At 35.1% G+C, this 27,989-nt stretch overlaps 1 protein-coding gene across 1 annotated transcript in view; it reads right to left on the reverse strand.

Moving 5' to 3' along the window:
* LOC142343295 (sialin-like) overlaps nt 1-16,314 on the reverse strand; it is a 53,441-nt gene extending 37,127 nt beyond the window's left edge. The window contains exon 1 of the mRNA XM_075395104.1: nt 16,244-16,314. The gene's annotated coding sequence lies outside the window, so the exon portion shown is untranslated. The remainder of the gene's footprint in view (nt 1-16,243) is intronic.
* Between the last annotated feature and the right edge of the window lie 11,675 nt (nt 16,315-27,989).

A 27,989-nucleotide genomic window follows, 5' to 3' on the forward strand; every position in this document is an offset into this window, starting at 1 on the left:
ATTATTATTATTATTATTATTATTATTATTAGTATTAGTATTATTATTATTATTATTATTATTATTATTATTATTATTATTATTATTATTATTACTATTATTATTATTATTATTATTGTTGTTGTTAAATAGGATTCGCACGAATGAGAAAAGAGCAAGAGAAAATCTCGAATTTCGTTCAACTCTCTATCGGTTGCTTTAAGGCAGAACTGTAAAGAAATGTTTTTACACTTGTCGATCAAGATTCAGTACCAGTTGGCACTGTGTTTTATTACTGAAACTAACTATCAATCAATATGTACGAACGTTGTCACGAATTGGCGAGGTATCACATTAACATCAAGTGTTAGCAACAAAAGTGTTAGCAACAAATATATATATATATATATATATATATATATATATATATATATATATAGTTTCATATTGTTTATATTAATACTTCTTATACTTGGTTGCTATTCGGTGGACTCATCCACCACACTTCCCTCTCTTCTATTCCTTGACTTCAGTCAAAGATTTTGTCTAATGCTTGTATGTCCTGTGTATTTAATAATGAGATTGAGCTCAGTGTTGCTGTATCTCCATGGTCTTCTTCCATGTGTATGGCCTCTGTTATTTCTTCTGAGTTTTGTCGTTCTTCCGGAACGTTGTCGGATGATGCCGGTGCTTGTTTTTGTTCATTTGTGTTGATGTTGTCTGAGCTTCGTGTTACCAATTGGTTGTTGCAGGTGGTGAGTTCTGTAATTGTGTCTTCTGGATGTTATTGCGTTACCAATTGGTCGTTGTAAGTAGTAAGTTTGGTGGGGTCCTCTTGTTCCGTGGTTGCTTTACTGGTTTTGCTGTGTTCCGATGGTGTTGAGTGATGCGCTGGGATAATTGAGATGAGTTGTTCTGTAGGGGTTGAGTGGTCCGCTGGGGTGATTGAGGTAAGTGGTTCGATCTCTTGGCGTGGTTGTTTTGTTGGTGATTTTGTGATTCGATTGATAATTTTGATTATTTTGCGGTTATTGTGTTCTGGGTATTTCAAATTCTTCCTTGCTGGTGTCCTTATGAATGCGGTAGGGTTGTTTGAGGTGTATATTGTGACTGGACTGCCTTGTGATGAGTCTGATGCTGAATTAATTATTTCTATTGACTCGTTTGAATGGAATTGGGATGTATCCAATTGGACTAATGACGAGTGGGATGATTGCCACTGTCGTTTTTTGCTTTTGTGAGCCTGGATTGAGCTATCGCTGCTTTCTTGGACTTTTTATGAAATTCACTTCTTTTCTGTTGAGTCCGTTTCGTTGGTTGCGTTTTCCTCTTTTGCTGGTGTTTTTTTTTCGTTTACTTGGTCCTGGTATTTCCTGTTGTTGAGAAGGTCCTGGTATTTTCGAATTGTGTTTTTGGCTGTCGTTGCTTGGCCTTCCGGGTTTGTCGAGTTGGATCGGTCGTCCTGGGCTTGCGGATGTTGTTGTCTTCAGTTGTTGTGCTTGTTTGGCCAATCTCTTTTCTGTTAACAGAAAAGGTTTTACTTTTTCTTGGTTTCTATTGTATTTGCGCACTGTTTTACATGCATTAGTCTTGGTTTTAATTCAGTCACGATGTGATTATTGTAGGTGAGTAGTTTATTATTGTACATCTGGTATGATGTTCCAGAGTGGTTTGAGTGTTCCTCGTGGTTCAGGTGCTTTTCGTGCTAGTGTTTTTTTGTGCTACTTGCTTTCTTGCGTCAGTGATTGTGGTGGTTTTGTCGCCAATTGTTATCATTAATTTATCAGGTGTTATTTTTATTGGAGTAATGTTCTTACTTTTGGTGGCTTTTTTCTTTAGATTTTGTAGGGTGAAGTGGTCCGACGAGTCGTCTTCCGCTATCCCCTCGTGAACTTGGATATCTAGTTCTGGTTCTGAGTCGGATTCTAGATTCCAAATTGTCTCCGCGTTTAGCATTGGTTGCTTTAGTCTCCTCTTTTTGTCTAAATAGAAATTTGTTATACTTTTGTATGATAGGTTTTTTGTGGATGTTCGTGTTGTGATGTTTGATAGCGGTGTGTTATTTTGTCTGTCGAAGTGTGCTGTGAATGGGGCTATTTTTGTTGTTGAGTTTTTTATTATTTTTATTTCTGGGATGATTTCAGCGATTTGGTCTGCGAGGGTGATTGTTGACCATTTTAGGTCATTGCTTAGTACTGAAAGTAGTCTTTTTATGATTTGTATTCTATCGTGCCTGTTGCTCTATGATCTCCAGCTGGTGCTAATATTAATTTTATGTTATTATTGTAACAAAAAAATTCAAACTGTCTTGACCTGAAGGCTTTTGCTTGATCGCACTTTATGTTCCTGGGTATACCATGAAAATTTATAAATTTTTCTAGATATGCTATTGCTGTGTCTGCGTCGCAATTGTGGTATACATTTGCGCGTGCATATCTTGAGAATCTATCTGCTGATGCTAGGATGAATGAGTATTTTAGTTGTTTATCCGGTATTGGACCTGCGAAGTCCAATTGGATTTCTTCGTTTGGTTCGGAGAGTGTTGGGAGTTGTGTGGTTGTGGATTTTGGGATTATCGGTTTTAAGTTCTCACCTATTTTGATGCATGATGTGCAGTTTTTTGTTAGCGTTACTTTTTCTCTGTGAATTCTCGGAAATCATATGAGGTTGGCTAGATGCATCATTCCTGATTGTCCTGGATGATTGCGGTGGATTGAGTTTACTATCAGCTTGCGTAATTGTGTTGGTATGAACATCTTGCCGTCTTAAAGAATACAAACTGATGGAGTAAAGCTGAGGTCTCTTTTGAGTGAGTGCCAATATCGGCTGTAATGCTTCAGTGTATCCCAGTCTTTCTTCTCGATTATTTGTAGTAAGTTTTTACTCTGTGGGTCACTTCTTGTTGCTTCGGCTATAAAGTTTTCTCCGAATGCTCTGTTTAATTGTTTAAGATATTCTGGTCAGTTGTCGTAGTCTGTTTCGGGTGGGTTGAAATGTTCTTTGTCGGATAATGGTTGTCGCCATTGTCCTAAGTTTGATGTTTCCTCTGTTTGGGTTGCAATTGTGTTTGTTTGTTGTGATGTAGTAATATCTTGTTGTTACATTTTCTTTTTGTTGGGTCCTCTATGTCGTTTCTTGATCGGCACTGTATATGTGTTTATTTACGGGTTGGTTCTTGTTGTGACATGTATCTTTTTTCCTAAATAAAGGATCTAATTGTAAATCTGAGATAAAGTTCTTTTGAATGATATGTTTTGAAATTGAATGTTTGTTATGGGGTTTATTCACTGCAAATGAAGACAATTGTTCAATAGCGTGTAAATAGCAAAAAGCAATGTGTTTTGCTCTGTTCGAATTGGGATGGTTTACTACTTCATTATGTGTCTTTCTTTTTCTCGCGATTTGATTGGTTAGTTTTCTATGTGCTGTGTGTGATGTGTAATGTAAGGCCTCTATAGTATTTATTAAGTGATTTTCGTATATATTTACACCAGTTGGTGGTGAGTTTGGGTGACGGCTCAAATAGTCTGCGAATCCCATATCTTTTCTTGCGATATGTTCTACTTTAAAATGAAATGGTAGTAATCTATCTACCCATCTTGTTAGTCTACTTTGGTATGTTTTATTTCATCTGTTGTTTTTTAGTGCTGAGAGTAGGGCTTGGTGGTCCGTTTGGAGAGTGAAATTTGATCCAGATAGGTAGTATTTAAAATGTTCTAGTGACCACACAACAGCTAGGAGTTCTAGTTCGCTGACGCTGCATCTTTGTTCGTTTTTGTTAAGGAATCTGCTTGCATAAGCTGTTGGTTGCACATATTATTTTGTTTTTGTTCTAGGCATGCGCCTAGGCCTTCGTTGCTTGCGTCACATTTTACTCGTGTTTCGCAAACGATGTCGAAGTGTTTTTGTTCGACGATTGTCTTAATTGCTCGTTTGATTTTGTTGAATGCGTTTGTATATTTTTCTTCCCAGTCTAGTTTTTTCGGAGTTTTTGATGTTGAATTTGTTAGGAGTGGTCGTAGTGGTTCTGATAAAGTTGCTAAGTTAGGTATGAATTTGACCAAGTGGTGTATGCTACACATGAATGATCTTAGTTGCGTTAGTGTTTTTGGATTCTCCAGTTGGATGATGGCGTCTGTTTTTAGTTTTGTTGGTGTGATTCCTTCTGAGTTAATTTTGTATCCTAACCAAACAATTTATGTGAGTCCAATTTCACATTTGTGTAGACTGATAGCTAGGTTTTCATTGTCTAGTCAATTTAATGTTGTGTCTATTTCTTTCTCGTGTTGGTCTAGTGTTCCTTTTGATATTATTATATATCATCTATAAATGCTTTTGTGGACTTTAATCCGTCTAACGTTGTGTCCATCATCTTCTGGAAAGTTGCTGGAAGGTCAGTTAGGCCATAAAAGCCATTAAGGAACCTATATGTACCTGTAGCGTTCCGCCTAGAATGCTAAAATTACAGTGTTTTTGTGTTTCTGGGTGCAGTGGTAATTGGCTATAGGCGTATTTGATATCTATCTTACTGAAGTATAGTTTTCCTTTGATTGTTTTGAGTTCTGATATTTTCATCGCGATGTTATTCATCAGGTGGTCTATGTTTTGCATTTGGCATTTTTTTCTGTGTATTGCATCGTTAAGTATTTTTGAGTCTAGTGCTATTTTGATTGATTGGTCTGCTTTTACAGCTATTACCACAGGGCTTATAAAGTTTTCGTCCTAACATGACTTGAGTTTCTTGATTTGTTTTTTCGTCTATTAGTTTTCTTAATTCGTTTCGACCTTTTCTGTTAGGTGAAGTGGTATTCGTCTTCCTCTGTGTTGCGTTGGATGAATTCTTTTTTAAAAGTAGATTTCGTTACATGGTTTTTTGATATGCCTAATCTAGTACATAGGTGCGGATATTTTTGGAATATGCATTTGGATATTTTTGGTGTGTGTTGGATATATTGAATAATTTCTCCTCACCTTGGTTTTGTTGTGGCGACATTGTTAAACGTAGTCCTAGTTTGTCCATCACCTCTCTTCCCATTATGTTTATTGTGTTAATGTCTACTAGTAGTATTGTGCAATTCTTTGCTAATGATGATCCGGATGTGATATCCACTTGGATTGTGCCAAGTATGTTGATTTTGTTGTTCTTGAAGCATCTGAATTCTCCGATTGATTTCTCCGGTTGTTTTATTTTTGTGTTTCCATTTACTAGTAGGTTGTGCGTTGTTTCGATGTTCTTGAAGCTTTTTAGACTTCATGTATCCGCTAACCAATAAGTTTGTTTGTTGTTGGCTTTTGTTTGTATCCAGAATTCTCCTCTTTTTGTTTTGTTGATGTCTGTCATTTTTTCGTCTGTGAATTTTACTGATTGTATAAAACTTATATTTTGCCAGTCTTCAATCATTTCCCGTATGTAATACGTTGATTTTGGATCTATTGTTTCTTCTGTTGTCTCCTGAGTGTCTTCTGTTTCTTCTTCGTTTATGTTTCTCATCCTTTGTGATGTTTGTTTCGTTGCCAGTTGGTTGTTTCTTTGTTGTTGTTGTCCAGAGTAACTTTGTTGTCGTCTTTGCTGTATATTGTATTGTGGTCGTGGAGGCATTTCAGATTTGTATAGTTTGGCGAAGTGGCCTATCTTCTTGCAAATTCTGCATGCTTCGTTTTTTGCTAGGCAGATGTTTAGTTGTCCAGGGAGAAATTTGTTGCCTTATCTTCGGCAATCTTATAATTGTCGTGATTGTGGGTTGGGTAGAATGAGTACTCTGTCTTTTTATGTATTGTATTTTCTCCAAACATGGGTTGGCTATGTTTGTGTTGGTGTTAGTTTTAGTCATTTTCTGTTGGCTTGCTTGTCCTCTTTCACGTGCCAGTGCGTACTGTAGTGTTTCTGATATTGTTGATTTTTATTGATTGGTCTGCTTTTACAGTTATTACCACAGGGCTTATAAAGTTTTCGTCCTAACATGACTTGAGTTTCTTGATTTGTTTTTTCGTCTATTAGTTTTCTTAATTCGTTTCGACCTTTTCTGTTAGGTGAAGTGGTATTCGTCTTCCTCTGTGTTGCGTTGGATGAATTCTTTTTTAAAAGTAGATTTCGTTACATGGTTTTTTGATATGCCTAATCTAGTACATAGGTGCGGATATTTTTGGAATATGCATTTGGATATTTTTGGTGTGTGTTGGATATATTGAATAATTTCTTCTCACCTTGGTTTTGTTGTGGCGACATTGTTAAACGTAGTCCTAATTTGTCCATCACCTCTCTTCCCATTATGTTTATTGTGTTAATGTCTACTAGTAGTATTGTGCAATTCTTTGCTAATGATGATCCGGATGTGATATTCACTTGGATTGTGCCAAGTATGTTGATTTTGTTGTTCTTGAAGCATCTGAATTCTCCGATTGATTTCTCCGGTTGTTTTATTTTTGTGTTTCCATTTACTAGTAGGTTGTGCGTTGTTTCGATGTTCTTGAAGCTTTTTAGACTTCCTGTATCCGCTAACCAATAAGTTTGTTTGTTGTTGGCTTTTGTTTGTATCCAGAATTCTCCTCTTTTTGTTTTGTTGATGTCTGTCATTTTTTCGTCTGTGAATTTTACTGATTGTATAAAACTTATATTTTGCCAGTCTTAAATCATTTCCCGTATGTAATACGTTGATTTTGGATCTATTGTTTCTTCTGTCGTCTCCTGAGTGTCTTCTGTTTCTTTTCGTTTATGTTTCTCATCCTTTGTGATGTTTGTTTCGTTGCCAGTTGGTTGTTTCTTTGTTGTTGTTGTCCAGAGTAACTTTGTTGTCGTCTTTGCTGTATATTGTATTGTGGTCGTGGAGGCATTTCAGATTTGTATAGTTTGGCGAAGTGGCCTATCTTCTTGCAAATTCTGCATGCTTCGTTTTTTGCTAGGCAGATGTTTAGTTGTCCAGGGAGAAATTTGTTGCCTTATCTTCGGCAATCTTATAATTGTCGTGATTGTGGGTTTGGTAGAATGAGTACTCTGTCTTTTTATGTATTGTATTTTCTCCAAACATGGGTTGGCTATGTTTGTGTTGGTGTTAGTTTTGGTCATTTTCTGTTGGCTTGCTTGTCCTCTTTCACGTGCCAGTGCGTACTGTAGTGTTTCTGATAGTGTTGATTTTTATTGATTGGTCTGCTTTTACAGTTATTACCGCTGGGCTCATAAAGTTTTCGTCCGAATATGACTTGAGTTTCTTGATTTGTTTGTCGTCTATTAGTTTTCTTAATTCGTTTCTACCTTTTCTGTTAGGTGAAGTGGTATTCGTCTTCCTTTGTGTTGCGTTGGATGAATCCTTTTTTAAAAGTAGATTTCGCTACATGGTTTTTTGATATGCCTAATCTAGTACATAGGTGCGGATATTTTTGGAATATTCATTTGGATATTTTTTGTTGTGTGTTGGATTTATTGAATAATTTCACCTCACCTTGGTTTTGTTGTGGCGAAATTGTTAAACGTAGTCCTAGTTTGTCCATTACGTCTTTTCCCATTATGATTATTGTGTTAATGTCTACTAGTAGTATTGTGCAATTCTTTGCTATTGATGATCCGGATGTGATATCCACTTGGATTGTGCCAAGTATGTTGATTTTGTTGTTCTTGAAGCATCTGAATTCTCCGATTGATTTCTCCGGTTGCTTTATTTTTGTGTTTCCATTTAATAGTAGGTGTTGGGCTGTTTCGATGTTCTTGAAGCTTCTTGGACTTCCTGTATCCGCTAACCAATAAGTTTATTTATTGTTGGCTTTTGTTTTTTTCCAGAATTCTCCTCTTTTTGTTTTGTTGATGTCTGTCACTTTTTCGTCTGTGAATTTTACCGATTGAATAAAACTTATATTTTGCCAGTCTTCCATCATTTCCCGTATGTAATACGTTGATTCTGGATCTATTGTTTCTTCTGTTGTCTCCTGAGTGTCTTCTGTTTCTTCTTCGTTTATGTTTCTCATCATTTGTGATGTTTATTTCGTTGCCAGTTGGTTGTTCCTTTGTTGTTGTTGTCCAGAGTAACTCGGTTGTCGTCTTTGTTGTATATTGTATTGCGGTCGTGGAGGCATTTCGGAATTGTATATTTTGGCGAAATGGCCTACCTTCTTGCAAATTCTGCATGCTTCGTTTTTTTGCTAGGCAGATGTTTAGTTTTCCAGGGAGAAATTTGTTGCCGCATCTTCGTCAATCTTATATTTGTCTTGATTGTGGGGTTGGTAGAATGGGTACTCTGTCTTTTTATGTGTTGTATTTTCTCAAACCATGGGTTGGCTATGTTTGTGTTGGTGTTAGTTTTGATCTTTTTCTGTTGGCTTGCTTGTCCTCTTTCACTTGCCAGTGCGTACTATAGTGTTTCTGATGGTGTTTTTTCTTCTGAGAGCAGATCCATCTGGATTTTTTGATTATTCATGCCTTGTATGAAAATGCTCTTAACTAAACCTTCTTCCAGGTGATCCCCCTTTCAAAGTGCGGCATGTTTTTTGATTCGTGAATGAAATACCTCTAATGATTCGCCCACTTTCTGTCTGCATCTGAACAACTGGAAGCGGTCGAATGTTTCATTCCTTGATTGTATGAATGCTTCTTTTAGCTGTTCTACTAGTGCATCAGTTGTGCATTTTTAAATGTCTGTGTGAGGAAATACTTAATGAAAAGTGTTTGTTGCTTGTGATCCTAGTGATAGATATAGGTAACTGTTTTGCTTTGTTGTCTGCTTCCTCCCATCGTATATTGTCAACTTGGGGTCCTTTGTCCTCGATTTCTTTACATGTGTTTTGCCAGTCTGTGCGTCTTTTTACATTGCGTTGTCCTCTTTGCCTTCTTTCGGCTGTTGTCTCGTCGGGTAGTGCGGGTTCGTAGTGTGGCTCTGTGGGGTAATCTATTTCATCGTTTTCTGGATTTGGTTGAAGTAGTTTATCCACTTCCATATTTGGATATTTTCCTTTGCCATTATTGCGAACTTTATGGTTGCTAGCCATTTTCCCCAGTCGTGTTCTGGCTGGTGACCTTTGTCCAAAAAGAAGTGTGCTCCTAATGGGGAACAAACCATTGTTGACTGTGCCATGTTCAATAGGATTCGCTCGATTGAGAAAAGAGCAAGAGTAAATCTTGAATTTAGTTCAAGTCTCTATCGATTGTATTAAGGCAAAACTGCAAAGAAGTGTTTTCACACTTATCGATCAAGATTCAGTACCAGTTGGCATTGTGTTTTAACACTGAACGTAAATATCAATCACTCTGTACAAACGTTGTCACCAATTGGTGAGGTAGCACATTAACATCAAGTGTTAGCAACAAAAAATTGTTCTCCGTGTGGAGTATATGATATATGTATATATATATATATATATATATATATATATATATATATATATATATATTTATATGTATATAGTTTAATAGTGTTTGTATTAATACTTCTTATACTTGGTTGCTATTCGGTTGACTCTTCCACAACAATTATTATTATTATTATTATTATTATTATTATTATTATTATTATTATTATTATTATTATTATTATTATTATTATTATTATTATTATTATTATTATTATTATTAATAATATTATTATTATTCTAATCATTATTGTTCATATAATCGTTTTTATGATGGAGCATTTCTGGAGCAACAGAAAGATGATGAGCACTGACAATACTTAGACTAAGTTTTTTGTTCATGACAAAGAAAACAAAATATGTGAAAAATAAATTTTTTTCTTTAAAAAAGTTATTGAAGGTCATTACTACCGTCTGCTATAAACTGATATTAAAAAACAGTTCCTCTAAACATGCATGGAAGAAATTAGAGCTTCTTCTGCGTGTCAAGAATATGCCCTAAGACATCAAAAAAATGACAACTAGAGCCAAAAGCGAAAAAAAGATTGGATAAATTTTGCCTCAGAATGAGTTCAGAGCCTTTAACTCTATAGGTCGCTCAAGTGAAATCTTGAAAAATGTTTTTCGGCATTCCTTCAATTGAATTTGGTTGACCTTAAAATCTTAATTTGAAAAGAAATTAAATAACAACCTCAATTATTGGCAAATATGCAATAAGCAAACATTTTTTTTTGTTAACAGGTGAAAAAGCCAGGAAAACAAAAAATGAATATATATCACTATAGGGAGTACTTTTTTCTTCCATTTGAAATAATTTGACCCTGAAAATATTGATTAAGACAGAAAAATGATTAAAACTTGCAAACTTCAAAACAACACTAAAATTCTCCTAACAAAAACATATTCAAGAGCTTTCAGAAGCATTAGCTGACATCTGAAAGCATTGTATATGTTCACCCGTAGTTCCTACAGAACTTAACTAGACGTTTGATTGATAGAAAAGAAACACGATGCTGCAAAGGTATTGAAAATGAAGGCAAAACAGGAGAAGTCATTTAATGTTTACAAAACTCATTGTCAAAGCCGTAAAAACTATGACTTCTGTTGAACATAATATTTATTCTTTTCGCCCCTATTTGTTTTAGCTGGGAGCAGTTACAAATTGAGCCTTAGTTTGCAATCATTCTCGTCAGTAATGAAAATAAAAAAACGCTCCCCAATATAAGCGAAATTATTGTTGAAAGTAAGAATCTAAGATGAGATCAAACCTAGCCCTGATGGAGCTGTGCCCCCAACAAAATTAATTAATTGTTCCATGTCCATGCAAAATTAATCAATTAGGAGATGAAATGTATCAATAAAATTAAAACAAAAAACACCTTTTATTGAGTTAATTTCTCTGAGTTAAATTATTGAGTTAATTGAGTTGAGAACCGGTTAAATTTTAACTCGAAAAGATTCCTACGGAAAATGAAAGTACAACTACGTTTTGGAGTTCCGAAGGTTTCTGACTGCATACGTTACTTACGGCATATTTATGCATAGTGAGATAAAAAAGCGCATTTGGAGTAGTTTTTGATTTAAAAAGCCTGCAATTCAAAAAATGTAGCAAAAATTTTCACAAAAAAAAAAACGCGGAGAAAATCAATTGACAGGTCTCTTCTATCAAAAAAGTTTAAAAAAATGAAATTAATATTAGAAAAATTAACAAATCTTAGCAACACTGGCAAATTTTACTTAAAAATATGAACAAAAACAACGGAATTCCGTCTACTATTCACAAAACCATAAACCTCGATAACTCACTTTAAAAAATCAAAAGAATTTTTTAATTCCATTATTTACAGTGGACGTGCTTTTTAATGATATCAGTCTCAAGTCTCAAGGATGAAAATATCAATTAGCCAAAATTGTCTAACAAATATTTGTTGCCCAATCTTTCAGGATAATTGCTTTCCTATTTTGTTGTATTGAGAAAAATTGTGCTTTGAAATTGTGCCGTAAACCATGGCAGGATCTTTTCCGTTTGTACAAGCCCACCTGTACTCCCCCAGTTACAGAGCACGTACCATTACATAGCAAATCATTACAGAAATTTCATGCACTTACTTAGCTTGAGGGGACACAAGAGGAAAAGATCGCGATTGAAAGGTTGCCTTTGAAACTTTGTGAAAATTTTCCTTTCTCAACATTCTTTGAGGTTCTAACACGCTTTAAATTTTAAATAACAAAAATTACGCAGCAGAACTTGAAAGGAAATTTCATGTGCTTGTTGATTTTACTTTTCCATAAAATACATAATGCATAACTTGTGCGATAAAAACGAGGAAAAACCACGTTGTTGCCATCTGAGTTTTGCCAAAAAGTAGTTAAAAGCCACGTTTTGTTTCTTGGAATCCTTTGAGGCCCAAAAATTAAAAAGTATGCATTAAATATTTTTTACCTGAATTTCAAAAATCTATACTGAAATAAGAGCAACTATACTGAAATAAACCGGGTGTCATAAAACTGTCTTTCAAGTTCAAAAATTAATGTGAATTTCCTTGAATTTTTGTTTTTGCGTGAAGTGAATGACATCTTCTATTGGTATTGAAGTAATTGTTTCTTTTTTCAAAGAAACGTTACCATCATTTAAGTTTAAAATGTCTCATTTTTCTTATATCTCTTTTTTGCTTGAAGAGCTATCTATGCCTCTATAGTCTGTTCAGGTAAATTGCAGGTAAAATGTGCAGTGGGACTACATGCACATTTCAGGTAAAATTACCTGCATTTGCAGGTACGTGCAGGTACCGTGCAGGTACTGTGCAGGAACGCCAAAATACATGCACAGTTCAGGTAAATTTACCTGCATTTTTAGGTAAATTTACCTGCACGTTTTTTAGAGTGTAATCAAAATTTATAGCGCAGGTGACCAAAAATTTTCGTTCACTTATTTTGAATCGAAAATAAACAAATTGATTTCGTTCTACTTCAAAAATTTATCCAGAAGGTTAAAGCCGTAGTGGTGTCTGGAAATATTTGATATTTTGCTTCGCAATGCGCAGCTTTTAATAATTAAATTAGAAGCTGTACTGTTGGAAAAAATTCTAATTGACCATTAACTTTAAATATATACCAGAATTTTCGAATTAGAAAATTCACAATAGCTGTCAAAATTTGAAACTACAAAACAACCAGTGATCGAAAAATGAACTACCCAAGGGTCCATCCCAGGTCGATGTTTGCTTGAAAAATAAGGTAAGAATTGCGGTGAAAAAAAATAATTTTCACCGCAAAACGCCCGCATCTTTTTGCGATTAACGCGGTGAACGCGGTTTGCGGTTTGCTGTTTTTTAGCGGTGAATTTTTGTAAGATTTGCATTATTTGCGGTGAATTTTTTATTCACCGCATTCACCGAATTTTTTTTACAAAAAAGAAGCTGCCGTACACGGGTTCGGATCACTCATCTCTGCATGTCAACAACTTCTTTTTCCACTGCGCCATCTGTCACTTACTGTATTGACATTTCTTGTGAATTTAAATCAGATTCAATAAACGTTATGAAAACAAATGCGTTGAGGTTTTGTAAGATTTGCAGTTTTTAGTGGTGAATTTTTTATTTTCACCGCCTAAACGGTGAAAAAAAACCATTCACCGCTACCACCAGGAAGCGGTGAAAACAAAAGTTTCACCGCTAAAAACCGCAAATTTTACAAAAATTCAGCGCAAAAAATATACAGAAATTTTTAGTGGTGAATTTTTGTAAGATTTGCGATTCTTAGCGTTGAATTATTTTTATTTCACGCATTCATCGCATTCAACGCTAAAAATTGCAATTCTTACATCTTTTCACCGCATGCACCGCAAATCTTACATTTTTAAGCAATTTTATGCGTTGACACCTCGACCTGGTTAGATAGCTCAAGATGTTTTATCTATGCAATGCGGGATCCTGGCTGTTTTATTCAACATTTAGAACTCTTATTGATTTTTGGTCACCATTTCACAGCAAATGAGCTTCACTTGAGCTCAAACCTACAAATTATCTGTACCTTTCTAATAAACAGAGAGCAGACTGTTTTCGTGTTAACGCTGCAATGACAACAATGACAAATTTCTTGAATTGATTGACTTCCCGTGTCGAATTTTTATCCCAAAACCCAAAAAAGTGTATGATTACGGGGTGATCGGGAGAATTTTTCCCAATTCCCCACTAAAGTTTAAAGTCTTATATCATTTTTGGGGGTAAGGGGGCGGGGGGGGGGGGTTGGTAATTCGATGCAATAGTGGGGTAATAGGGGTAATTTGTGGTAGCCAAAATATCGTAAGAGTAGGGGGTTATATTTTTTTTTTGGGGGGGGGGGGGTAGAATGATGCAAAAATAGGGGTAATAAGGCTAAGAGGACGCAAGCGCAGGGCAAATTGGGAGGGGGGGGGGGGGTAAAACGACGCAAGAGTAGGGGTAATGGGGGGTAATACAATGCAAGAGTAGGGGTAATGGGTCTATTACCCCCTAATCTGGCGTCCCCTAATCTTGCATCATTTTACTCCCCTTAGCAGCCCCACTCTTACACTTACATAGTTCTACTTCCATTGCTGCGGAGTTACAGCCTCGAACCCACAACCCCTGTCCTCTTAACCAGTTTGACTTAGTCCTCAGACTGCCGATGCTTGCCCAATATTAGCCATCCTATTTATTTCAGTCAAACATATTACCTCCTGGATCCAACATCATTTTACTCTTCTAAATTACCCCCCTAATCTTATATCAATTTTGTTGGAAAATTTTTCGGGCTAAAAAAGTCTAAAAATTTCCCCTTACTCCCCGTAACCGCATCATCTTACATCCCCATTACCCGCTTATCTTAAATCTAAAATCCCCATTACTCCCCATTACTCCTGTGTTTCTAAAGGTTTTCTAAAGCTCCTTAGAATTATCCCCTAATCTTTCGCATTTTCTGGAGTAATTTTGGGGGGTAAACTAAAAAAATTCTCCCTTATTCCCCTTACCCTCCTCGTGTTATATCGGGTTACACCCGAAAGTTACCCCTAATTTTAAATTTGGGGAGGGGTAATTTATGGGGGTATTTCTAACTATCCAACTCTAATTCCCATTGCAACCTAATCTTAGATCGGTTCACCCCTTAAAACTAAACTCTAATCCGATATCTTTTTGACGCTAATTTTTGGGGGGATAAAATCTACAAATTCCCCTAAAAACCCCACTACGCCCAATACCCCCTAATTCTATATCATTTTACGCAACTAAAATTACTCCTTAAACTTACAATATTTTTAAGTGTAATTTTTTTGTGCTATAATCTAATGAATCCCCCTTAACACGCATTCAACTCCAGTACTATCCTTACCCCTATAAAATTACATCATTTTGCCCCCTAAAATATTCCGTTAATCTTACCGCTTTTTGGGAGTTAATTTTGGTTGTAAAATCTAAAAAAATGCCCCATTTTCTTATATCCCTAAATCAACCCTTTTTTTTATATCATTGTAAGGGGTAATTTTCGGGGATTAGATTCTGAAAATTTGCTTATCACACCCCAATACCCCCTAATCTCACATCGCTTTACCCTTCTAATTTTATCCCCTAAAATTAGATCTTTTCGGGTTAATTTACGGCGGTAAAGTCTAAAAATTCCACCTTACTCCCCTTCGCCCTTCTTTTCTTACCTGTTTTTGTCGGCCTGAAAATACTCCCCCTAATCTGACATCTTTTTGGATGGTTGTTTTGGGGGTTAAATCTAACAATTCCCCTTTACTGCACATTAACCCCCCTAATTTACATCGTTTTACCCCCTACATTACCCCTGATCATAAATTTTTTAGGTGGGTATTTTTTGGGGGCTAAAATTTAACAATCCGCCTCTTACTCCCCCTAATCTCACATCGTTTTACCCCCTAACTTTACCCCTTTATATTAAATCATTTTGGGGCTAATTTTTGCGGAAAAAATTACGAATTTCTCCCCCTTACCCCACATTATCACCCTAATCTGACGTCTTTTGACCCCGGAAATTTACTCACTAATATTACATATTTTTGGGCGTATTTTTGGGGGACAAAGTTTAGAATTCCTCCCCATCACCCCCACCCATTACCTCCATTACCCGCTAATTCTACATCATTTCACCCCCTCCCCCCAAACTTACCCCAAACCTAAATCTTTTTGGTGGATAACGTTTGGGGGGCGAATACCACCCACTACCCCCATTACCCAACATTACCCCCTTAATCTTACATCGTTTCACCCCCATTAACAAATAACCCCCCACCCTTACATCAGTATGGGGGATAGCCAGGAGGGTAAATCCGGCACGGGATTTGGGAAAAGGCTGTGCTATTATTTGTTCCCATCTGAACTGTAAACAGGGCCAAAAAAATTTTTGGAGCAGTAGAGAAATGATGCAGACGAGAGAAATTTTCTTGAAGCAGTGCAGAAGTTTAGCACGCATCGAAACAGTAGTTTTGACAAAACGATTCAATTCATGCCATCTGTTATTATCGCAGTGGGGCCTGGTATCTCCCAAAAAATATGAAAAAATAATTTGGATAATGCAGGAAAAAAAAACGTTTTCTTTTCCAAACAAATTACAGGTGCTGTGGATAAAATAGCGCAGATATTTATTTTGGACAGTATTCAAAGTACTGCTTGATGCTGTTAGCTAAAAAATTCCTCACAGACATTCTTCTTGCATTCTAAATGTTTCTAAAGATATAGAGTTGCCAAAATTGAATACAAATGTTATTATAATGTTTTCTTACCCACTGACTTGGCACAGGAACACATAAGAAACAAACTTGAAAATAATTTAAGCTGATGAGATATACATGATAAGTAAATTTCCGTCAGTCTAACGGAAGGATACGATATCGTTGGTTCCTTGTATTTTAGCAAAATAGAACAAAACTGACAACAATGCAGAAATCACCAACCAAATTTGCATTCTTTGTCGCTAATCTCGTCAGCAAATTGTACCGATAAAAGCACTGCTTATAACGGAGAATAGTCACCCAAACTGCGTTGCCATTATGTGCGCCAATTTGTACCACTAATTTGCATTACGCGCGCATGCAAAAGTGAATTAGTTAGTTTATAGCATGAGCATAGCTATTCTTTTCGAAGAAGTTAGGAACAATCGTACATAAATTCAACGCATTAACCGCAAATCTTACATTTTTTTTCGTTTCTTAGCATTGACACCTCGGCCAAGGCGGTCCATTCTTGATCCGAGCTGGCTCGGGTCGCGCACCTCAGTCTGTCTAAGGTTATTTTCAGCTCTTTATGAAACTGAACAGTTTCTGCTTGGGAGATGTCAAACCGCGCTTAATTCTTTTATTTTATAGTTATGAGGCCTGCAAAATTGACTGATAATACAAGCACGAGTATCAAAAAATTGTTCAAATTACATTAATCTTATGCCTCTTCTGAGTTATTATGATAAAAACCAAACAGAGGTTCCCAGGATGAAGTCCGCGACCCAAGACAGGTATTGGCCAGACCGACTTGGGTCGTGGACAGGGGGGTCCGGTGCAACCGTCCACAATGGTCTGGAAAAAATTTGGGTCGCGCCTTCCGTCTGGCCAATGGCAATTTTAGTCTGTTCGGTCTGGCGAATACCCATATTTCGGTCTGTTCGGTCTGGCCAATACCCATATTTCGGTCTGTTCATATTACAATTGTTGAAATCTTTGAGACAATAAAAGAAGATCCAATATCACTGCTCACTGAAATAAACTTAACAACACAGACTATTCAACTTTGGTATTATAATGACAGAACAAACTGTCAATTATTTCGGGCTTCAAGACCAACCAAAACTATACAACAGCTTTCGATCAAAATATCCGGACAATTTAAATAATTTTGTAATTGGGAAAACAATGTCCCGACGCAACCTGAGTGGAGAATTTTTGAACAGTTTCCAAACAAATGGAAAAAGTGCGCTTGATTTAGCATGCGGGACAAGTTTGTTCATGAGGAAATTGTCATCAAAGTTTGAAAAAGTTTATGGGACGGATATAAGTGATGGTCAAATTGAAGAGGCAAGAAGAAGAAACAGCTGTAGTAACGTGTTGTACTCAAGGTTTTGTTGAATCCTTTTGATGTCTACTTTATTTTTAAAAATTTTCTATGAAATGGCGAAAAAATCTATATTTTTTGCTCAGTTAATTATGACCGATGAATTGGACAAATTTTTTAGGCGATAGCAATTTTCCTCAGATGCCGTTTTAATTCTGCACAAAGTGGTTTAGTACATGCAAGCAAGCCAAGCCAAGCTTACTATGGTTTGAGACAATCAAGCTGTTCAATTTTTTTAAATAGAAAATATTGAAAACAATAATATATTTTGATCTATGAAACAAGGATATAGACACGAATTGCTCAAAAACCTCAAAAAAACTCAGAGGGCAAAAGAGACACTCCACACAAAAAACACGCAGAAACACAACACACACAACGACACACCAACAATTCTTGAGTGTGTGCATGACACACCCATGTATGTATGTGTTCGTTCAGTGTTATATGCGTCCTTGAAGAAACTTGAAGGGCAGTTAGATGAAATTGTATCTACATAGGTGTATCCATTACTTTTAACTGCTGCTAATTTGATAACCATTATTGTTTAGTATTGTTCGGATCCACCTTGGTAGGGGAGTAATAATATACTCAAATCGTTTTTTATGTTCAGTCATTTTTGGCCGATTGATATATTCACCGTTGAAGGTTGTGAATGGTATCATAAATAAGTTCGTTCGGCGTAAAATATAGAAATGAAAAGATTTTTGTTTTTCTTCACAGTTTCTGAATTTTTTGTCAATTTTGCCTAAAAATATGCTAACATTTTTCCAAAATTGTTAATGGATCAATATTTATTACATAGGCGTTGAACAATTTCGTCTAAAATGTTTGCTAACATTTTAGATTATTATTTTTTAAAATTTAGCCTATTTTCCATCAAAAGTGCAGTTCTATAGAATATTTTGTTAGAATAGCCGGAAGTACAAACCTAAAAATGGCTGAAAATTTTTATCAAACTCCAAAATTATCTTTTTGTACTTTCCGTTTCTATGAGAAAGTTACGGAAATAAATATTTACCGTCATCGTTTCCAATCTAGCCCTGATAATTATCAAAAATTCATCAGTTATTTTTGATATATTGACTTTTTTGTCAAATTGAGTATTTCGCTAACATCTGGAAGAATAAATTATTCTGAAAGACGACAATATCAGGGGTAATTTTTGTTTATTCGTGGGTTCTAGTTGTATAGGTCGTTGTTTGATCTTTTTTAAAATTCTTTTTGCTGCTTTTACTCTTAAGCGATCTACTGCTATTTATAAAAATGACATAACGTTTTTGCCTAATTAACAGCAAACATTTGTAGACGTGCAAATGAGGCCCAATGAAAGTATATTCAATCTTCACTGAGAAAATCAATGTTTTTATGGATTCATGAACACTTCGTTTCACTAAAAGTGTTTTTTTTAAATTTTCTGGACGTTTTATTTGTTGTAGTCTGAAAACATCGTCTTGCTATGAATAGGCTATTGAATTCCTACGGAGCTTAAAGTTAATCTATTTAGTTTTCTTAAGTGAATGCTTCTTAGTTTTGTGACTTTTAGAAATATTTGTTTTCAAATCGAAAAATATAAGATTTAGCCATATGATCATCCTATTTCTGTTGACTTCTAGCTCATTTCCAGCTCAATTCCAGCTCAATGTCCATGAATATTGAATGAGCTAGAAGTCAACAAACATAGGATAAATATATGGCTAAATCTTCTAATTTTCGTTTTGAAAACAAATATTTCTAAAAACGAATAAAACCAAGAATCATTCAATTGAGAAAACTAAATAGAATAACTTTCAGCTCCATAGGAATCCAATGGGACATTGCTTGAGAGTCTGGGGTCTCCAAATGCAGAATTCAAGTCCAATAAAATTAAGGAAAGGACAAAATCCATAATCACCACAATTAATATCTTTTTCTGACTTCGGATTCGAAGTTTTTGTGGCTGTGCTCTGTAAAAATTTGGCCCCCAAAGTGTTTTGTTTATCTTTGGATCAGTTGATTGATTTTTTGATTCGCAGTGCTGACAATTTTTCGTTTGACAACTTGAAAATATCTGTGGCTTTGGTGATTTCACAGTAATAATTAAGAAGTTGCAAACAAACAACACGACCAAATTTTGGCTCAAGACTTCATTCCAATTTTGTTGTTGTTAACTTGAGAAAAGACACATAAATATCTATGAACATTGAAGCTTGTACAAATTTTCGCTCTGTCTGATTGAATTCAGAAGAGACTGACATTATTTAAACTCTTCCTTGCATTCTACATTTCAGAAATAACAAGTTAAAAGGGTATTAGCGAAATTTAAGGTATAAACGTGGATAATAAAATATGAAGTACTAACGTCAGTGTTTCAGCTGCGAGTATCTAAAACAGAGAGGCTCGGTAATGTGCGTTTCGAAAAATTTGTTTTCAAAACGAAAAATAGTAGATTTAGCCATAAGTTTATCCTATTTCTGTTGACTTCTAGCTCATTCAATATTAATGGATAATTGTGTGTCTTTTCTCAAGTTAACAACAAAAAAAATTAGGTATGAAATCTTGAGCCAAAATACGGTCGTGTTGTTTGTTTGCGACTTCTTAATTATTTTTGTGAAATCACCAAAGCCACAGAAATTTTCATGTTGTCAAACTAAAAATTGCCAGCATTGCGAATCAAAAAATTAACCAACTGACCCAACTGACTAAGTTTTTACATAGTACAGCCACACAAAGTTCGAATCCGAAGTCAGAAAAAGATATTAATTGTAGTAATTATGGATTTCGGCCTTCTCTTGATTTTATTTGACTTGAATTCTGCATTTGGAAACCACAGACTCTCAAACACTGTCCCATTGGGGTCCTATGGTGCTGACAGTTAATCTATTTAGATTTCTTAATTGAATGCTTCTTGGTTTTATTCTTTTTTAGAAATATTTGTTTTCATAAAGATAAATAGAAGATTTAGCCATATGTTTATCCTATTTCTGTTGACTTTTAGCTCATTTCCAGTAAAAATGTCCTATAATGTTTGCAATGAGTTGGATTCGAGCCCTCATTGCTTTTTCGAACTTGCAGAAATGTTTTTGAGTCCACGAGTTTTCATATTTTGTGTTCTTTAATCCGTTTTTTATATTTTCTGTACATTTATCTTCATTTTTTGTCACAGTTTTTTGCTAATGACAGAACAAATTGGAGAGAAACAGCATTAGCATTTAAAAAAACTTTGCAGCTGATTAGTGAATAAGGAATAGATTATGGTTTCAACGCCCCTTTCTAAAAAAATTTGTTTGAACTTTTAATTTCTGTGTATATTTGTCCTTCTTTTCAGAGTCCTTGGAAGTATTCTAGATTAGAACAGGTATCAGTCTTCCTTTTGAGATTAAAAATTTCTATTTAAGTTTTGACGTCCGAAAATAACGGTTTCATGACCTAAATTTTAATTTTAAAACATATCAGTTTTTTTCTATTATCATTTCTTTTCCGGCCTTTATTCTGATTTTCTAACTCTGACAATTTATTGCTCATTTCTAGCAGATGGGCCGCATTTGTTTTCAACAAATTGAAATTAAGCTTTTTCTGCTTTTCATGTTTCCAGAGATTTTTTCTTAGCATTGAGAGTAAGAGATTTAATTTTTTTTATTTTCCTTTTTTTATTGTCTTTTTTCATTATAACTTTATGACATTTTTACGCTAATAACAGACCAAATGTGACATCAAAAAGCTTTGAAAGGAGGCGTAATTGATGATAACGATAGTTTACAGTGAACAGGTTCTGCTCTCAGCGGATTCGACATTGTTTTCTAGCAAACTTTTGCCTATATTTGCAATTCTTTTGTAATCTTAAGATGCACTCTGGATAATCAAAGATCTCCGCTTTCACATGGAGGTTGAAATGGCCCTACTGAAGTGGTGAGGTTCAATCAAAACTAATGGTTTTCATGACTTCAATAATTTATCACTTTTTTTCTACTGTTTACAGATTCCTTATTTATTCTTATTTGTTTTAATTTTTTGCTTAGGTTGATCAGTGGCAGTTTGCATCAATTTTCGTTGAACTAAAATTCTGATATTTTCTAAATAGCGCTTTCACGTTATAATAATGGTCTATAATTAATGGTTTTCTAGCTAAGAGAGTTGATTTTAGGAGTTTTCAAAAAAAAAATTCTGTGATACAGGAATTTTTGCGTTAATTTGCGTTAAGTTGAGTTAATTTTTTGTTGTCTGGTAACGCCAGTCAAAAAAGTCCAGTTCGATTTGATTGGCGTTGATTGGAGGCCCAATTGTATGTTTTTTGTCAATTAAATAGCTTAGAATTTAATACCCTCGACACTGATTTTTTTTCACAAATATTTACTGAACTTTCTTTTTACTATTTATACTATGGAAATTGATAGTTCTCAATGTCTTCTTCTGGAGTTTTCAGATAGTTTTATTTAAAGATTTCAGTTGATAAGTAATGGTTTCCATGACTTTAGAAATTTTTAAAAGAAAATATATTCGTTTTTTAACTTTACCCTTTTTGTCTAATCGTGACATAATCTCATTTAAAGCAAGTCCCATGACTTTATGATTCAAATACAAACAATTTTATTCATCTTAGCTTTTTGTGGTGCTATATTGAAATTGTTTTTTTAATTAAAAAAAGACAGTGATTTTTGTTTGTAAGTAGTGTTTGGTTTAGTTGTTTGATTTTTTTCTTGTCTTGTCTCTTTGTTTTGTTTGTTTGCCTTGTCTCATGGCATTGTTAATGGCTTATCTCATCGGCCCTCGAAAGCGGTATTGTCTAATTAATTTTTTATTGTTGAGATAATTTCAATTTTTTGAAGGTTTTTGATCTCTTTTGGAAAACAATTAAATAAAAAAATGTAGATTAACGTGGTCAAAACGTTCTGTGTGAACGCACATTGCCGAGCCTCCCCGTTTAGATACTCGCAGCTGAAACACTGACGTTAGTACTTCTTATTTTATTATCCACATTATACCTTAACATTAGTTAATACCCCTTTATTTGTTTTTTTTTCTGAAATTTAGAATGCAAAGAAGAGTTTAAATATTGTCAGTTCAATCAGACAGAGCGAATTAATGAAAACGTTTTGTTTTTACAGGATCCAATATGCATGGATATTTGCGAGTCTTTTCTCAAGTTAACAACAACAAAAAGGAATAAAGTCTAGAGCCAAAATTTGTTCGTGTTGTTTGTTTGCGACTTAATTATTACTGTGAAATCACCAAAGTCACATAAATTTTCATGTAGTCAATCCAAAAACTGTCAGCATTGCGAACCAAAAAAAACCAATCAACTAATCCAAAGATAAGCTAGAACACTTTGGGGCCCAGGGTTTTCAAGTAGTACAGCCACAAAACTTTAAAATCCGAAGTCAGAAAAAGATATTTAATTGTAATAATTATGGATATTGGGTCCTTTCCTTATTTTTCTTAGACTTGAGTTCTACATTTGCAAACCCCAGACTCTCAAAAACTGCTATTTGTAAAAAAAACGATACGATCGCAGTTCGGTGTTGATATTGCAAGTACATTACAATTTAGCAGTACTAAGAATGACTTCGTGCTTCGATGTCTCATGAAATGTACAGTTTTGAATTTCGTATCACATTTGATTTTAGCGTCCAGTTCTTGTAAAATAGTTGAACACGCTCTAGGTCCAATATTTACTTTAAATAGTTTAAATGCATCATCTAGGAGTTCATCCTTATTTCATAACTAACACATTTATTAAATGATTGCAATAATTTTGAATACATAATAGCACGATTTTATCACAAAATCTGCAGAGAAGTTGACTACTTTGAACAGGTAATTAATTATGTATATAGTTTATCACTTTCAGTTTCAGGTCATGTAAGAAACTAAAATAAACCGAGAGTTACTCCTAACTCAAATGAGCTCACTTGCTTCAACATTTTGTTGCTAGACAACTGTACCAGGCTAAAAATATTTGTTCAAATTTAAATCTGTAAAATATAGCGAAAGTTGCACTCCAGAAGAATAACAAAGTTTATTTTACTCCCGTTTCATTAAATGATTGTTGCCTATTTTCATGAAAAACAGAGAGATGAAATGACCAAAAATCACATGTAATTCAGACAAATAATTCTTAATTTTTAACAAATAACGGGGATTTTATCTAGTTTTGATTAGTAATATGGAAGTTGGCGACTTCAAAGATGGTTTGAAATTGATTTCACTAGTTACGATTTGTTATCAATAAAACAAAATTTCACAACATTTTTTCACAGAATATTGAGAGTAATGTGCATATGGTAGCTTCCGCACCAAAGCGTGCGACTCGCTACTGTGTATAATGTTAATGTGTATATAATGAAGGGAAATAGAGCAATGTGTATATGGTAGCCAGTCGCGGGGGGTACTGTGGGGAGCAAACAAATCGAATTTGAACCTTGTTTTAGTTCATTTATTACACTATCGAGACTTCAATTTCAAAGATTTTTAAAGATCTTGCTACTGATTTGGAGGTTCGGAACAGCAGGATCTGTGAAGTGTTTTTGAGAACTGAAAAGTCATGGAGGCACAATTTTTGCGCCAGAGTCCACAATTTCTAATGTCTTAACAAAGACTAAAAATTAGCTATTAGCCAAAAAATATGCACGCACTGGGGGCTCAATGTGCAACGGGCCGAGATTGGTGGATGTGTGAATAGGGGGGGGGGGGGGGGGAATGCTGTGCGTGGAGGCTTGAAGCGGTGGGGGAAGGGGTCACACTCTAAGAACTATCTTTCACAAGATGAATTTATGTCTCCAACGATTTACTCGACTCATTTATGCATGCTTAGCAACTGATGAGGCCTTTCAATAATGAAACTCAGATAACACAAAAAATTACAAATGTAAAAAATTGACAATATTTCATGAAAACAATAAGTGCCAAAGTCAGAACAATCATTAGCTCTAAATTGAAAAAAGAAATAAAATCGATAAATCAAATCTCAGGAACCCATGGGACATTTCCCTAATGCGATTAATTCATAAGACAACAAAAAATCACTAAATACACGAAAATTCACTATACATTTTTGAAAAGAGATACTATCAAAGTCATGAAAACAACTAATTATGAACTCATTAGTTTGTTTCAATTATGTCTGATCAGCAACTAACAAAACCTGTCATTCAGGATACTAATTGATAGGACATGGGAAAAAATTTCAATGAAAAGCAGAATTCAAAAACTAACTAAAATTTCATGACTACAAATGGTGCCAAAGTCATATAAAGCTGTAGCTGCTCATTGATGAGTTCAAGCAATTGCATGTAGGCGCAATTGGAACACATAAGTAACATTTTAATAGCACTCAAGTAAAGAAACACTGAAAACATAACCGACTAACGTCGAGAGAATTGCTCTCAAATGACCGGCGAGCGATTGGCTTTATCATCAGCTAGATACGTTTATGTGAGGCTAGCTTCAGCCTAATTGAATGGTTGTTAGGTGAGCGCGGCAGGGGTGCATCGTGTGGGGGGGGGCTGATGGGGACTAACAGTGGTCGGGTGTGGTCTTTGGCCGCACGGGGCCCTTAGTGTGGATTGGGGAAGAGTGAGGGGAAGGCTGATGTGGGGAAAGGGGATTAACCTCTAAGAACCGCCCTTCACACAATAAGTATAAGTCTCTAAAACAGTTTCAGTGAATCGCATACTTAGAGTCTAGTAAGCTAAAGGGTTTCAGGACACCTTATTGCTATCCAGGCGTTACCTGTTTAGCCCGTTTTCGAGGAGAAAAAGTCAAAGGTGTAAAACAAAAAATCGCAGAAAGAGATTAATTATGAAAAAATAATGACTAATAAAAATAATAACTAAAACAAAAAAAAATAATAACTAAAATAATTCTTAAGAAATTGGTTGCTCAGACATCGAATGACGAAAAAAGTAATCTCATATAAAGACAAATAAACAAATTTTATTCAGAATGGATTTTATGGATCTAGTGTGATCGTGTTCGTCGATTTCATGATAGGATCGGACTCAGAAATTGTGAATTAAAAGTTTGAAATCATCTATGATTCTTGTGTGAACTCAAAGAAAATTCAACCCGGGTTTTCAGCTCTGTTTTTTAATTTACGTTTTTGTCTATTGAGATAAATGATACACTGGATGACATCAAAAATGAGGTTTTAGACCTTTCACCAACATCCATTGCTACTGCAATTCACTGGCTCGATTCGCACACTTTATTCTAATCTCTGGTTGAGTCAATTGCAAGTAAAACAACAACAAAATTGCAATTGTTGGTTATGGTGTTCCTGCAATTGTGAAGCCCTCAAATATGGCCCAAAATACAACCAAAAAGTCACAATTGAGCTTGTTGCGGAAAAACGAAGTTCGCACATTATATACCGTGTGATGTTAAAGGCATTTACTCAATGCAAGCAGAGTTATTATTTGGCGATTATTTTGAAAATCATGACTATAAAGAAATTCCGGCTTTGAAGAAATCAAACTTACACGATCGTGATCAGTTTCTGAGATCTATAAGTTTCTATCGAGCATTTTTGATTGAAAACGAGAGTGTAATTCAAAATGGCACTGTCAAAGATCCATTGATAATTTTTGCAACCAGGGTTTTGAAAGAAAAAATCTAACAGAAGAAGAGGCAAATATTGACTTGAACGACAGATTTGACGTTAAACCACTGTTGCAAGTCGATATAGATGTTTTTGGACGTTTTATGTTCACATTCTCAGCAATAAAAGATGACCAATGATTTTATATATCGTAATAGATCACAAAAAAATTATGTTTTAACTTTGAATATAATAAAACCAATTATAACTACAAACTTCTTGATTTTTATTGTTAATATCCTCTACATATTGATTCCTTCTCTTCTCCGAAAAAATCGGTGTCTTAGGATGAAATGCATGAACAAATTGTGTTTTTTTCAGGTCTGCGTCTGTTTATTTGACTTTATCTAAACTGGAGCCCAACTTTTGCTGCTGGACTTCAGCTCAACTCATTTTTTGTGCTGGAGTTGAGCTCAATTCAAATTGTTTCGCTTGAATTTAGCTCAACTCATTATTTTCGCTGCTGGGCTTTAACTCAACCCAGAATTCCCCTCCCCCAATGCCCCCAGTACGTGTTATTACATTGTATATCATTGCGAAAGTATGGCAAGTGCGCCTGGGGGCTGCAATTAATATGCACCCGCTAATTTTAGGGGGGGGGGGGCACTAATGGAAAAGATTTTCGCAAACTTACCTGTTGAAAATTTTTTTGTTAAAAAATTGATGTTTTTATCAGCAGAAATTTAGTTTTCTTGAAATCAACTTTATTGAATTATTGAAAACTCAACTTGTTGCTCCAGAATTTTGTGCTATATTATATAGTTTCCATTTTTTTCAGCAATCAAATGGTCGGCCAAGTTGCTGCATTGCTCTACTGCAACGCTGTCGAGGTGTTGTTTTGTGGAAGCTTGTAAATGAATTCAAATTGAGAAATTTCCAGTCCGAGACAGGCGGTTCATCGATTTCAAAAAGACCAAGGTTTTGGATCAAACGAGAAGTTCAAACGGAAACGATGTAGGTCGGTTGATATTAATTTAAAAATTGTTAGAAATCTTTGACTTGAGAGGGAAGCTTCGTAATGTTCGTTTAGTGGGTTTACATAAAAATTTATAATATTAGCGCTATTGCTATGAAATTGTTAGAAATGATCCGTATGTTTGGATTGAAATATAGGCAAATGTTGATATGTTTTGTTTCAAGCACCAAAAACTTCCATTTTTCTTTCAAAATTTTGGAGTTTTTGTTTGATAAGTATTTAATGATTGGAATTAGTACCATTGACTTCAATCCAAAATCTTTTTGTTAAAATATCACAAGACAGGTGGAAAAGTAGTATGTTCGGCCAAAGCTAGTTGTACGCCAATTTTTTTATGTTTCAAATCCAGCCCGTCTCTCTCCGTTTAAATTATAATTTACTTTAATAAAATTAACCATTTAAAGTTTTCTTTTATGCTGGATTAATTATCGGTTCACTTTTAGCAGCTCTATTTATACAGTGTTTTATGTGAAAAGATCGAACTATGCTATATTTGGATCTTTTCAACAACTGCCCCCCCCCCTTTGCAAAAGGGGTGGCTATTCTTGAATAGAATTTAAGCGAACCATTTATAAACCAATCAGAGACGACTAACTTTCCACGCATGCACATACTATGTTAAATTGAATAGAATAAAATACTCCATGGTATGGCAACTAGCCGAATTGGAGTACAAAGCGAAAAGAATTTCCGACTGGCGGGTCGGTGGGCGCGCTTCGCGCGCGTCGCGGCTTTGCCTCGATAACCGACCCGCGATTTCCGGATTACATCCCACAGCGCATAAGAGGCATGGCCATGAACAGCGGTCCGCAATTGCGCTTAAACTATTATTCGGCTATCTAAGCTGTAGGCCAAGTAATATTGTGGTAAAGTATAGCAAAGAAGGGGTGGCGATTCTTTACTAGGTACCAAAGGGGGGGCAATTATTGAAAAGATCCCTATATTCTTCAACTTGGATTAACTTTTTGGTGAAGTCGTTCATTATTTTTTGTTTACAACAAGAAAATTTTTCACCATGCGGTTTTCTTCATATATCAGATTCTTGACT

Source organism: Convolutriloba macropyga, chromosome 7 (genome assembly GCF_964194025.1).
Source record: "Convolutriloba macropyga chromosome 7, txConMacr16.3, whole genome shotgun sequence".
In the NCBI taxonomy this organism is placed as follows: Eukaryota; Metazoa; Xenacoelomorpha; order Acoela; family Convolutidae; genus Convolutriloba; species Convolutriloba macropyga.